General features: G+C 41.3%; 1 long non-coding RNA gene across 1 annotated transcript; it reads left to right on the top strand.

The window, feature by feature from the left end:
• Positions 1 to 390: 390 nt before the first annotated feature.
• Positions 391 to 11,979, top strand: LOC110340197. The gene is made up of 4 exons (XR_002381970.2): positions 391 to 443; positions 4,809 to 4,952; positions 5,505 to 5,595; positions 11,053 to 11,979. It is a non-coding gene; the product is annotated as an uncharacterized LOC110340197 (long non-coding RNA).
• The last annotated feature ends 1,451 nt before the right edge of the window (positions 11,980 to 13,430 follow it).

Below are 13,430 nucleotides of genomic sequence, written 5' to 3' on the forward strand. Positions count from 1 at the left end.
CCAGCACAAACTGTCATTGGAGTTTTTTATTTTAGTCATTCTGACAGGAGTAAGATGGTATCTCAGAGTTGTTTTGATTTGTATTTCTCTGATGGCTAGAGATGTTGAGCACTTTCTTAAGTGTCTCTCAGCCATTTTAGACCCCTCTATTGAGAATTCTCTATTTAGTTCTGTACCTCACTTTTTAATTGGATCCTTTGGTGTTTTGGGGACTTGCTTCTTGAGTTCTTTGTAAATTTTGGAGATCAGTCAGATCAGCCCTCTGTCAGATGTGGGGTTAGTAAATATCTTTTCCCATTCTGTGGGCTGACTTTTTGTCTTTTTGACTATGTCCTTTGCCTTACAGAAACTTCTCAATTTCAGGAGGTCCCATGTATTAATTGCTGACATCAGCATCTGTGCTACTGGTGTTACATTCAGGAAGTGGTCTCCTGTACCAATAGGTAAGTTTCCCCGTCTTTTGAAGTACCATGGGATGTGATTAAGCATGTGTGCACCACTAATCTTGACCCTTTTCCTTGGATCTCCTATGAACTCTCTCTATACTTTGGAGCACTCTGCTTCTTTAACTCAAAAAGTCTCCTAAACTGTTCTTAAGAAAGCTAGTTCTCTCATCTCCACTCAGTTGGCTGCCTCATGAAGGAAATCTTTCTCTTACAAAAACCAGTTATTTCAGTGTCTGGTTTTCTGTGAGTCAGGCAACACATTTGGTTCAGTAAGAGTTGGGGAGCAAGGTGGAGAAGCTCAATTGTTAGTGTGAGGGGCTTTGGCTATTTTTGTTTTAAAACAGGAATGGGGGTTGTTAAATATTTGGAAAGAATGCCCACTGAAGATCCAAGAAGGGATCCTAGGTCTGGGGCATGTCACCTTTGTAACTTTACTATTTCATTTGTACAATTGGGATAGCAGGACCTTGCTTTCCTAGTTCAGAGGGATGTTCTCAGGTCGGCATGAAAACAAATTGAGATAGGTGAGTGTGGCAGTTTGAATATAATTGGCTCCCATAAGCTCATAGGGAGTGATACTACTAGCAGATGGGGCTTTGTCGGAATAAGTATGACCTTGTTGGAGGAAGCCTGTTATTGTGAGTGTGGGCTTTGAGCTTTCCTATACTCAAGATATTTCCCGGTGTCACAGTCCACTTCCTGTTACCTTCTGATTAAGATGTAGACAGCATCATGTCTGCCTGCATACCACCATACTCCCTCCTTGATGATAATGGACTGAACCTCTGAAACTGTAAGTGAGCCACCCCAATTAAATGTTTCCCTTATAAGAGTTGCTGTGGTGATGGTGTCTCTTCATAGCAATAGAAACCCAGACTAAGATAGTAAGTAAAGGCATTTGGGGATGGAAACTTCCAGGTTACTAAAGGATAAATTGGTGATTTAAGAACGTTAATTAGCTTCAGACTTGATGGGTGTATACTTTCAAAGTCCTCACCTATGGAGGAGGAAGCTTTTTAATGTGGTTTGTCATTATTACTAGAGGGAAGAAAATGAAAAAATCTGTAGACAGGTAACAAAGCTAACCAGGTGGTGAGAACACATTGTCTCTGAAGCAGAGAGCAATAGTCCAGGCAGATCATTACCTTTGAATGTGAATGAAAAGACCCCAGCTGAAGTCAGGAAGACATCAATCCCACACGCCCCTGAATTCTTCCATAGGTCTTTCTTCCAAAACCAGATGGCCAATAAATTAGATTCTCAGTGAATTATAGAATATTAAATTTTATGAGCAAGTCAAATCGATGTCTCATGCCTGGAGTGAGTGAATGATTGACTCTATTGGGTGCAGCTTAGATGATCATCACTATGGACTCATGGAAAAGGTTTTGGCAAAAGATCTCAGGCAGACACAGCAGCCAGGAATAGCATTTGTCATACCAGATGGAAGGACTGACCCTTTGAATGGGAAAATATACCTGTCTTTTTTTCTGAAAACTGCCGACTAGTCTGGATATTTGTTATGCCATATGTCAATGAATGAACCTTGCTTCGTGTATATGAGCTTCTGGAACACTTCAGTTTGATGCTGTTGCTTGTATGGTAGTTTCAGAATCTCAGAGATACTTAATAGGACCTGTTGGGACCTCCAAAGGTCAATTTTTTAAGCAGATGGAATAAACTGACTCCCCCCACCCAGAGAAAGAAGATATTATTAGAGGTTGAAAGTCTACAACACACAAGATCCAGGTGAGATTGTCTCGGTAGTGTAATGAGAGCACCCACTGTTTGAGGTCAGAGGGACCTTGACATCTTGAAACTAAATTATAAGTGCCTAAAAGGTTAATTGGAGTTGATTATTGCTCCTCTCCCAAGCTCTTGCAGCTATCCCACACTCATCATTTAAGATTTAGCCAACCCAGGTATACAAATGGACTTTGGACTCCCATCCAACAATGGGAGATGCACTCTCACCCCGAACTCTTGGGGGAGGGTCTAGGTCCTACCCTGGATGAAATGACAGGACATGGACAACCCCCATGGAGGGCCTCACCCTCCCTGGGGAAATGAGGGGATATTGGGGGCATTGGTGTGAGGGCACGGGAGGAGGGGAGGGAAACAGAGAGGGACCTGGAATTGACATGTGAAGCAATCTTGTTTCTAATTTAAATTTAAACTTAAAAATTACATATATAAAGATTTAGCCAAAACATTGCCTCCTTCAAGAAGGCCCCTGAAACCTTTAAATAGCACCTCTACTGGACATTTCTGTCATGTGGCTCTGATACATACTTATTCATTTCTCTGTGTGTGCACATGCACACGCGTGTGTGAGAAGAGAAGGCATCTTTGAATGTTGTTCCTCAGGTGTTGCTCACGTTTTCTTAGGAGAAAGAGTCTCTAGTGGCCTAGAACTCACAAGTAGGCTAGGTTGACTAGCTCTGGAGGCTCAGGAGTCTATCAGTTCACCTATTTCTGTCTCTTAGTACTGAAATTACCAGTACATAGCATCACATAGACTACTTTTGTTTTAACATGGGTCATGGGGATTGAACTTGGGTCTGCGTGCTTGTAAGGACGGCACTTTACCACCCTAACTGCATCTCCAAGAAAAGACATTCTGTTCTCACACCATGAAACTAAACCAAGCATAACCCTCCACCTGGTGGCAGCAGATCTCACTGGCTGGGAGACTCTCTAAGAAGCACAGAGTCTCCAAGAAGCAGAGAGAAGTCTTTGAAGTCTTATTCTTGAGAAAACAAATAATACATGATAATACATCATGAGCACAGCAGTGAACTGTATCAGGCTTGGTGTTAAAATTGAATGGGAAAGTGCAGAAGTTAATCAAAGTCAAAACCTGGGAAGAAAGTATTGTGCATAAACTATTGATAGACCTGAGAAGCCTCAAAAACATTTAAAATGAGGATTTCCACCAGATCATTCTGAGGTTCAAGACCTGGATGAACACTTGTGGCAGGATACTTGGGAATGTCACTATATTGAGAGAATTCTGAAGACCCGAAAGAGGGCATGATCTCTGGGCACACAAGGCCAAGGCTCAGTATTGATGTTGTCATTGCGCTGCCTGTTCTCAACTGTGTAATCTTCAACCATGTGTCTTACACTCTTGAGATCCTCTGATGAAAATGGCTGGTTCTTCCCCGGGTCATTTCTTTACTCTTGAAACAACAGGAGAAGCTAGGAGCTGTCACATGCTTGATTCTGAACAAAGGTAAGTTACAGAGGGCATATCCTATACAACCTCACACCCATTCATCTGTCCTCTCTTTTTTCCTGTCTCTGGAGGGAAGAGGCTCTGAGGACCTGGAGGAAGATGGAGCCACAGATGGAAGGGGTCTGAGTCCTGAAATGGCATGTAAAAGGCTGTACCTGAAAAGGGAATGCACTTTTTATTGTGATGGAAAATAAGTTAACATGGCTAATATGGATTTATTTTCTTTACAGCATAAAGGCTAATAATGACACTTGCTGCAGATATTACAAGTATCAGAAGTAATGCTCATTTGTACAGGAAATCCCTTGAGAAGCAACGTCAGCCCCCCCTCATCTGATAAAGCATGCTGGTTGCAGACTCTGACACTCAACTATCCACTCTTGTTTCCGCACATGGCAAATATCTAGGGTTCACTACATTTCTTTTATTTCATTATCTGGAGTTTGCTCCTTAAATATTTCATTTTTATGATTAAAAAATATTTTTATTGCCTTTTTGTTTGCTTGAAATAGGGTCATAGTGAGTAACCCAGGCTGGCCTTAAACTCATCATCTTCCTTTCTTCAGCCTCCAGAGTATTTGGCTTACAGGCATATTCCACTAAGTCTGGGTACATACTGTTAGTTTTTTAAATGTATTTTTCCCATTCTCAAATCTTGTTGCAATTTGACTTCTAGCACAGCAGTAGCATTGAGATGGGTACAAGCAATTGTGTCATGAAGGCTATGTCTAATAAATGTACTGATCTAGTCATACATTACTAAAACAATGAACTAATTAGTTATAGAAGTGGCTTTGTTGGGAAACCCAGCTCTCTTCAATAACCTTGCTTGGTCTCAGTGTTTGAGGCTCGTGCCATGTTATTATATAGGAATAAGGATGCAGCTTTTAGTTTTCCCAGCATCCATGAGTGTGAGCTAAACATACTTCTGTTCTTCATAACATTCACTTGGATTCAGTTTTCAGTTGTACTCAGTATTCAGGCAGTCAGTTGCAACAGTAGAAAATGGACTAAGACACTTATCTATTAAGGAAAAAGTCTTAAAACCTGTTGAATGAAAATAACTACCCACTGAAGATCATTGTTACTAACATCTTGATATCTTTCTCCCCACATTTGTTTAGGCATATGTGATTTTATCATCATTGAGAACATAATACATATATAATTTGGAAGATTGTGTTGTGCATTTTGCTTAGACTCCTCATAAACATATCATCAAAAGTTCTCTAGAGCTATGGTTTTCAGGAGTTCTCTACTGTTTCACGGTAAGGATTTTCCATAATTTTTCTTAGGTTGTTTTCAGGTTTTCTGGATTGTAAAAAGTATGGCAGTACAGATATTTGCAAGCTTTAGGTTGGTCCTTGTGCAGTCTGAATTCTTTATGCTCTTCTGATTCTGGGTCTGATGATAAATAACAGCCCATTTTGCATTCCTTGGATACAGTCTGGTTCTTAGAATGTGTCCTAATTAGGTTTCTATTGTTATGATAAATGCACTTAGCAAAGCCTACTTGGGGAGGAAAGGGTTATTTGGCTTACATATCCAGGCCATATAACACTGAAGGAAGCCAAGGCAGGAATTCGAGGCAGGAACCTGAAAATAGGAACAGAAGCAGAAGCCCTGAAAGAATGCTGCTTACTGGGTTGCTCAGCCTGCTTTCTTATAGTACCTGGGATTATTTGCCCAGGGGTAGCACTGTCCACAGTGAGATGGATCCTTGAACATCAATCGTTAGATAAGAAACTCCCTCCCCCAGACACTTGTCTATAGACCAATCTGATGGAGGCAATCCTTCAATTGAATTTTTATTTTCCTAGATATGTCTAGGTTCATGTCAAGTTGAAAACAAAAAACCCACCTAGCACAGACTGTAAGAGCAATGGAGTCACAGGCTCCTGGAAAGAGAAGGTAAGATATTTGGAGGCTTACTAGGTGAAGGGGCACAACTGAGCATGACAGATGTGATGCTTAGTTTCAGGTGTCACTTGAAAAACCAAGGGATATGTGAGTGCTTGGAAGTATTATTTCTGGGTATGCCTATGAATGTTTTTCCAGAAAAGAAAAATTGCCTTTTTAACCAGGCTAGGAAGAGCCACCTTTATCCAATGTGGTGGACTCCATCTAATCTATGCAAGAGCTGGAAAGAATGAAGTAGTAGAGAAAAAGTGACATCTCTCCCTCACTCCCTTTGCCCTGCTCCATCTTCTCCCCATCCCTCTTACTCTCTTTCTCTTTCCTTTCCCTCTTGTCTCTCATGCCACATCTTTCTTTTGCCCTTGGGCATCAGTGTTTGAGACCTTCTGGCCTTCAGATCTTGGACTTGTACTGTTAGCCCCCAGATCTTAGGTATTTCAACATGGGTTGAACCATTCTACCAACTCCCCTTATTCAAAAGCTTTCAGATGGATCATCTACAGTTATATAAGCTAACTCCCCTAAGAAGTTTTCTTGATCTATCTATGAATCTATCTTTGTCTATATATCAATCATTTATTATCTCCCTATCATTTAACAATCATCTATGCACTTACCTATTGACTGTCTATTTATCTATCTATCTATCTATCTATCTATCTATCTATCTATCTATCCATCCATCCATCTATCCATCCTCTCATTTATCTAAATAAATGATTCTGTCTTTCTGGAGCATTTTGACTAATAAATAGGACAGTAGAAGTGTTCTCTCCAATTCTTTGTGAGACACATGTCATTTTTTTTTCCTGGAAGAGTCAGAGAGATCATGGGTCATGAGATGATGATTGCACTATCTGGCCGAACAATGCACCTTTTGAAATTATCTTTTCTTTTTTGAACTGACTCTGAGCATTCTAATTGAGACATAATTAACATAACATGGAATTAACACTTTTCAAGTGTACAGTTTAGTGAATTTTCATACAAATACAAACTATCCAAATATCTCTTCTACTTGCAGAATGTTTTCATCAGCTTCCAAAGGAAACTCCAAACCCATTAGCAATAGCTCTCCATACTTGCCTTCCTCCACCACCGACAAGCATTAGCTTACTTTCTATCTCTATAAATTGGCCTGTCTACACTTCATCAAAATGAATCCCAATGCATGACTTTCTGGGTTTGATTTTCTTTCTTTTCTTTTTGAGGAAGCATCCATGTAATCTAGGCTGGCCTTGAACTTAGTATGTAACTGAAGTTGACTCTGAACTCTGAAGAGGTCAGACAAAGTCATTGAATACTCTGAACTGAGTTACGGATGATGGTGAGCTACCACGTGGATGGTAGGAAGCAATCCCAGCTCCTCAGAAAGAGCAGTCAGGTGTTTTTTTTTAAAACCAGATCTTAGCGATTCTGTTTTAATAAAGTTACAGGGTAGACGCATGATTTTTACTAAAAGGCGTTTAAGCCAGCATGAGAAGCAAACATACCAGCAATTGTCCTTTATGTTACAGAAGGTAGTGGACCTGTGAGAAGAATGAAGGAGTCTGGCCCTCTGAGTGCTCTGTGCTTGTGGGGGATTAGGGGCAGTTCATTTCTAGTCTCAGCTGCTCACCAAGTGGGCAGGTATGTTTTGGTCCATTTCCTGTTGTGTGGGCTCTTTATGAGAAAAAGACATGCATTTAACTCAGAGATTCAGAGTCTGCATCAATTTCATTTTTGCTGTTGTGATAAGGACATCTTGAAAAAAGCAGCATAAGGCAGCAAGGGTTTTTATTTGGACTCACAGTTACAGAGGGGATACAGTCCATCCCAGTGGCAGGAACATGAGGTTCACTTATCATACTGCATCGGCAGTCTGGAAGCGAGTGAACAGGAAGTGAGCCCTCAAAGCCTGCCCCTAGTGGCCCACACCTCCAGCAAGGCTATCTCTCAAAGGTTCCATCACCACCTCAAACAACACTGGGGACCAATTGTTTAAGCACATGAATGGGTGACTTTTCACATCCAAACCACTACAGAGTCCAAGCAGTGTGGCTGTGGTTGACTCTGGTGAGGTCCTGCTTTGCTGCAACATGGTGGTGGCATCACGGAGAAACATGCAAGAAAGAGACAGTACTTATAAGACAGAGCGAGAGCCAGAAGGATTTAGGGGACAGCGTTTTGTAATAACAGTGTTGTAACGCAAACTCCCGGGGTGCTATGAGAAGGGGAGAAGGATATTAATCTCTTTCAAGGACAGCAACCATAATGAGGCAGCGATCTTCCACTAGGACACCACCTGTCACATTGCCACACTGGAGACTGCATGAGTCCTTGGGAGGAATGAGGCTCATCCAAATCACAGCAGTGCATGTTTTTAAAAAATGCTTAATTTCTCCTGGTATGTTTCCTGCCTTTATAATAGTGGCATGATCTAGGTAGTCTATGGCTTCATGGGCCTGAGTGTGCAGCACAGATCAAACATTTTAAGTCAAATTGCAATTGCCAGAGCACCTCTCTCAAACTGGCTGATGGAACTCTCGTTCTCATGAGTCCCTCCCCACCCTAGCTGAAGTGCTATTGTCAGTTGATGGCTTTTAGGGCAAGGAGAGTCAGTTTCACATAGACTGAAGATGTTGGTAGATCCACTAGGCTCTGGTAAATAGCCCCAAATCCATGACTATATTGGCAGTACATATTGGAATCAGTGGGCTAGGTAAAAGAAGATCATAAAATTGGGATGGGGTGAAGGGCTGGATCTGGTAGAGTTAGGGGGTGGAGGGGATGGTTATATGCATGAACGAAATTCTCAAGATTATGTATATATATATTTCAAAAGAACATCCTCCTCAGTGTCCTCCTGCTTATTCCTGCGAGTCCTTAACAGCACATCTCATGTGCACTGTCAGTATGTCAGCTGCAGTCACCTACAGTAACACGCTGTCCCCCATAGCCCCTCTGTACCTGCTTCCACCACACGCCTCATTTCCCAGGTTCTTGTCACTGCATTTCTAAATTCCAGCCAAAAGCTGTTCTTTCAAGATTCATTCACAATTCCCCGCTCTGGCCAGAGTGGGAGTTGCAGCGTTACTGGTGAAGTGGATCACCAGGGGTGGGCTTTGAGGTCTTTCTTATAGCCTGCCCCATTTTCTGTTCACTCTCTTCCAGTCTGCTGCCATAGTGTGTGTGGTGAGTGATTGTCAGTCAGCCAAGGTCAATGGCCCCCTTTTTAAAATGAAACAGGCAGATCTGGTCAGGCCTGGGCTCCAGCATTCTTGTGAAGTTCGGTAAACCTCAGGGCTTCCTGGTTGTCACCATACCCCAGACAGACAGAAACACTTATTAATTTCTCCCCTTTCCCCTGGCTTCTCACTGTCCTGGCTTCTCCAAACATGTTTCCTTCCCCTGTCCTGCAACAGAGAGGAAAGAGGTGAGAGGTATCTCATCATCACGAGTAGGCACTTGGCCTGGGAACAAGGATGTTCTGTGACAACTGAAAATGGTACCACTTGAGCAGGGAATGGTGGCACATGGCTTTAAACCCAGCACTCATGAGGCAGAGGCAGGCATCTCTGAGTTCAAGGCCAGTCTGGTCAACAGAGTGAGTTTCAGAACAGCCCTGGCTATACAAAGAAAAATGAAGGAGGAAGAGGAGGAGGAAAACAAAATGATGATGTGAGATGGATGGGAACAGATTAACAAAAAGACATCTTCCCTGTGCTGTAAAACATCAAAGGTGATAGGTCCCCTTTCTGCTGAAGTGCACATTTATTTTCCAATCCAGTAGACTTGGGGCTGTATGTGATCCACAAAAGACCACAGGCCACTCATTTTTCTAGATTTATGCTGCTCTGTTTGCCACCTAGACATAGGGAAAGCTTGAAATTGAATTCCTGTCCTCTAAGCTTGCCTGACTGAGCACTGTGGAAGATGGCTTCTGTTTCTGTGGGCTTGGCCTGGTTGTGGCCACAATGCCTAGACATTGGTATGTGATTGTTTTCTCTCCCCTGCCTACAAGATCAAGGCTTTTGGGTACAGTCATCCCTTGTGGCTTGCACCAAAGACAGAAGTTCAGAATATCCACCTGGGCTAGGTCTCTTCCGTGGAGAGTCCTCTGTAGAATCCCTGGGGCTCAGAAGGGCCAAACAGTTCTTGGACACTTCCGGGCTCCTGACACATGAACACATTTGCCTCTTGCTTCTCGATGACCAGGGCTGGCTCTCATTCTGGCTGTGTTGTTCCCTCTCAGCACCTGCTCTATGGTGGCAACCGCCCCCTCCCTCCCCCATTCCACAGCTGGTGAGCCTGAAGGCAGGGCTGAAGGCAGACTCCAAAATGGTGAATCAGATCACGGAAGTGGGTCAGGCAGGTGGTTGGTGAGGTGTGTTCTGTGTGGAAGTGGTGGGTCAGGAGCCTGGCCAGGACTTCTCAGTTCCCCTTTTAGTTTCACTGAAGCAGCGGCAGCAGTGTGTGACCAGAAATGTGCTTGATGATTCCAGAATGAAGAAGCAGAGGAAAGGCTCTGTGAGTCAGGTCCAGAGAACAGTAACACACTCCCCTACCCTCCCCCCAAATCAGCACACACACATAAGAATGAGACCCCAGACTCAGGGAGCTCACAATCATGTTTGGGAGGTAGTAACATATCACATAATGACACACGTGGTTGGTATTGCTGCAGGAAGATGGTGAGTCACTCTGGGAGTGGGCAAAGGCTTCCATGAGGAGCTGGGTGCAATTTTACCTGGTGAGCAAGAGCAAGGAACATATTTGTTAGAGGAAATGGGTGGGAAGGGCTTTGGTATCACCCACAATCTGTTTCAGCACCCTTCAGGGCCATGCTCAATTAGCATCCTGAAGAAAAAATAACACACTTTGGCAGAGAAACTCCCAGCCGCCAGACTGCATTCCAGGAAGCAGGAAAGGCTTGTGGGAGAGTCTAGATGAGACCTACAATCAGGCCAGTCAGTTTGCATAGCTCATCTCCACCCGGCTCTCCCTCGTCTATGTCTATCCCATCTTTGATTGGCCCACTCCACTTCAGCTCTCTAGTGTTCTTGCCCTACATAGAGTTTTTCCATGTCCTTACTTTCATGTTCCCATCTTCCAAAGAACAAAGTCTGTCCTGGTTTGCAGAGTACTTGAGCTCCAGCCTCCGGAGAGATGGGCATGTTCTAAGTTATCTGTCTTTACCCTCTCTCTCTTCTTTCTACCTTTCATCAAAATCCCCTCATCAGACCCTTTTGCCCTAAAAGTCCCCCTTCTATTTATATTCTCTTTCTTTGTTTTCCAGCATCTCAATAGAAGTTAATTCTATTGTGTCTTCTTTCTTTTTCTTCCTAAGCATATTTAAAATAACTAACATTTTTGTATATCGAGTATTATTAATGTCCCTTTACATTGTAGACTGATTAGTGCATCAGAAGAGATTATTTCATAGCTTGTTTTTACCCTATTTTCATACAGGTTTATTCTGGATAGGCACTGTTACTGTAACTGCTATTCAACTTGCAGAGAACTGGGGAGAACCAGGTGCCCTGAACACCAACCTAACAGAAAAATGACCCCTCAGTATTATTATCACCTAGTTCCTCTTAAATATTTCAAACACAAATGAAAGAAGAAAAGTGACCCAAACTAATATAAAATTCAACCAACAATCTAACTCTCTGTATACAAATCCTGCACAAAAATACATGAAGCACCTAAAAAGAAAAAGACCTTTCCAAATCTACCAACCCTTCAGTAATGACTCCTAATAAGAGTAACTTAGAGGAAATATAAAAGGAATAATAAGTTTGTTCAAAGAAATGAAAGGAGATGACAATACATGCCTTAGAATTCCACAGCACAGACAGGAAAACTAAGGAGATGAGGCAGTCAAGTAGGATATAAAAATGAACTTCAACAAAGTGAGAAATACTGAAACTATCTGAGCTGATGTTAGAAATGAAAAAATAAAGCAAGTCAGACAAATACTCAGGATCATGGGAGGACAGACTATAAATGAAGACAACAAAAAAGATTTAAATGTAGGAAGTGAAGACTTGGCTGTTTGAAAAGATAAACAATATCAACAAACCCTCCCTAGTGAATTTAAAGAAAGAGAAGAAACACATTTCAAAATTAGAGATGAAAAGAAGAAATTAAAATAGATAGCAGTGAAATTTGCAAATTATCAAGCTATACATCTAAAACCTGTATTCTACTAAATTTCAAAATATTAATGAAAGATGACTTTCTAGACACAAAGGACCTATGAAAGTTAAATCAAGATGAGAAAAATAAACAGATAACAAGCAGCAAGATTGAAACAGTCATTACAGATCTGTTAAGTGAGAAATCCAAGCTTAGATGGATTTACTGCAGAATCCTACCAGGCTTTTGAAGGAAAACCAACACCAGTATTTACCAAATTATTCAATAAAACAATAAAGGAAGCCACACTTAGAAACTCATTTTACAAAGTTGACATTACCCTGATACTCAAATCAGATAAGGACACAATGAAAAAAATGAAATTACAGGTTCATCTCCTTAATAATGACAGGGGCATTTTTTTTCAATAGAATGATTGCAAACCAAATTCAAGAACACATCAAAGAGAGCATTCATCATGATCAGAACAACTTCATTCCAGAGATACAGAAATGGCTCATTGTGTGAAAATCAATAAATGTAATATGTATATAGATGGACTCAAGGACAGGAACCATGTGATCTAGATGTGGAAAACACCTGTGGCAAAATACAACTTCCCTTTATGATTAAAAACACTGAAGAGACTAGCAATGGGGGGGGAACATAGCTCAACATAAAGCCTATATATGACTAACCTACAGACAATATCATACTAAGTAGAGGGGAAAAGTCAAAGCATTTTGCTTAAGATAAAGAATAAGACAAGTGTGTCCATTCTCTCCATCCCTATTTAATACAATGCTTGAAGTCTTAGATCAAGCAAGAGATAAGAGAGGTAAATTAAAAGAATTATATGATTTATACATTAGAGATCCCAAAGACTCTACTGGAAAATTCTTAGGGCTGATAAATACTTTCAACAAAATGACACAATACAAAATTAATATGCCAAAAGATCAGTAGCCTCTCTATGTAGCAATGACAGACATACTAAGAAATAAATGAGGAAAACAATTCCATTTATAATAGCTTTAACAATATTTTGGAATAAACCTAACCAAGGAAGTAAAGTACATATACAAAAAAAAACCTTGAAAACTTTTAAGAAGATACTAGAAGATGGAAAGATCTCTCATATAGTGTATTTGGAGAATTACTACTGGGAAGATAGTTGTCTTACCAAAAGCAATCTGTAGATTTAGAGCATTGCCCATCAAATTTCCAACACCATTCTTCCTAGAAATATAAGAAAACTCTTAAAATTCAAATGAAGGCACCAAGATCGCAGATAGCTAAAGCAAGCCTGAACAACTGAGTGATGTTGGAAGTATCATAATACCAGATTCCCAGTCACACTACAGAGACACAGTAGTAAAAACAGTGTGTCATTGGCACTACAATGTGCATAGAGATCAGTGGAGTAGAGGACCTAGGTACAAGCTCACACAGCTACAACCACTTGATATTTTACAAAAAGATGCCTGAAGTACACATTAGGTAAAGATAGTATCTGCCACAAGTGATGCTGGCCAGACTGGATAGCTATATATAGAATGAAACTAGGTCCTTATCTTTCATTCTGCACAAAACTCCATCCTGGCTGGTTGTGGTGGTACATTCCTTCAATCCCAGCACTCGAAAGGCAGAAGTAGGAGGATCTCTGTGAGTTCAAGGTCAGCCTAATCTACATAGTGAGTTCCAGG

The sequence above is a fragment of the Mesocricetus auratus genome, unplaced genomic scaffold (assembly GCF_017639785.1).
Source record: "Mesocricetus auratus isolate SY011 unplaced genomic scaffold, BCM_Maur_2.0 Super-Scaffold_100013, whole genome shotgun sequence".
Classification (NCBI taxonomy): Eukaryota; Metazoa; Chordata; class Mammalia; order Rodentia; family Cricetidae; genus Mesocricetus; species Mesocricetus auratus.